The following is a 1,364-nucleotide window of genomic DNA, read 5'->3' as shown; positions in this document are numbered from 1 at the left end:
CGACTATAGCCGAATTCATTTCGATAGATATTCGTCCAGAGCGGTAACGTCCTAATATCAATTAGTAAGCGTTTGACAATTTCTTCAAAATAATGTGGATTAACTCTATCACCCGTATGTGATTCGATAGAGGACATTGTTTCATTCAATATATCTTTTCTCCACGTAGATCATGAATTTTCAAAAGTATTAAGGTCATCTGCTTTACAGTTTGCTTCCTCAATTTCTGAAATAACGCTATCATCATCGGTTTCCAGTTTCTCTAAATTTATATTACTTCCCGTCATTAGATTTGTTAATTTTATTCGCGCCCGATTGCATTGCGTTAGATTGCTCGGCAAATTACCATCGGTCTCGGACAATGCTACAGTAAAAATACATTGAACTATTTCTTTTGCACGTGTAATGCTTCTGCAAAGTATTAATTGTCCAATCTCGCCTAAATAGAAAGATTTTACTTTCTTATTTAAAGCTTTACATAATTTAGAATATTGTTTTATGAAATGTGCGACGTGTCAATTCTAACATAGCACGTGGGCAAAGGTAATTTTCTAAATGCATCCGCATAATTGTCAATACATTGTCGATGCCCTGTGAATGCATGAATAATTGCTACCAGAAACGCTTTGGACGAATTACATACCACTTCTTTAGGCACCGATGCCCCTGAACGCAATCATTCAACCAGTCAAAAATGAATAGAATTGGCATTGTGGATTTCACTTATCATCTGGCAAATTGTGCATTCTTGCAGTTGATAACGCAGTGATACAAAAACATATGTTTCGAAAATGGTCCATCCACTTTACAGTTTTTTACGATGTTACCGGTCGCATCGACAAATATGCAAGCATCATAAAAATGATGAGTGGAATATCTATTGAAAATATGTAATTGATGATTAGTCCAGTAATAAATGAAAAATGGATCTAACCCAACGTTATGGATCACATTATTTAAAGAAGTCGATTTTAAAAGGACTAATGCTTGAAGAGCATCCGAGTGTACGTGATTTTCTGTCGTAGCCTTTGCTTTTGCGATACACAGAACGGCCGAACTACATAAGTGAGGAGGCTCTGGGTCACCCTCTGCCATTAACATATTCGCTTTTTCCGCATATACATGAACTACTTTCTGTTGCAATTACTTACCGACAATTAATCTTGTTGGTTTCCTCAAGTAACGTTTGCCGCATTTTCCTGTCCCTTTATATATGAACAATTTAATTTTATGTAGCTATTAAATGAATCGGCATCTTGTATCACACATTTTATTGTACTGCCGCATCTGCAAGAACCTGAAGAAAAAATGTTGCTTTTGAATTTGTTTCCGTGTATGTGAGTACATGTGGATGCGTGCGTGTA

The sequence above is a fragment of the Odontomachus brunneus genome, unplaced genomic scaffold (genome assembly GCF_010583005.1).
Source record: "Odontomachus brunneus isolate Ranch 3 - 2012 unplaced genomic scaffold, Obru_v1 Obru_scaffold_307, whole genome shotgun sequence".
Classification (NCBI taxonomy): domain Eukaryota; kingdom Metazoa; phylum Arthropoda; class Insecta; order Hymenoptera; family Formicidae; genus Odontomachus; species Odontomachus brunneus.
The sequence above is the reverse complement of the archived record's forward strand: the minus strand, read 5'-3'. Positions refer to the sequence as shown.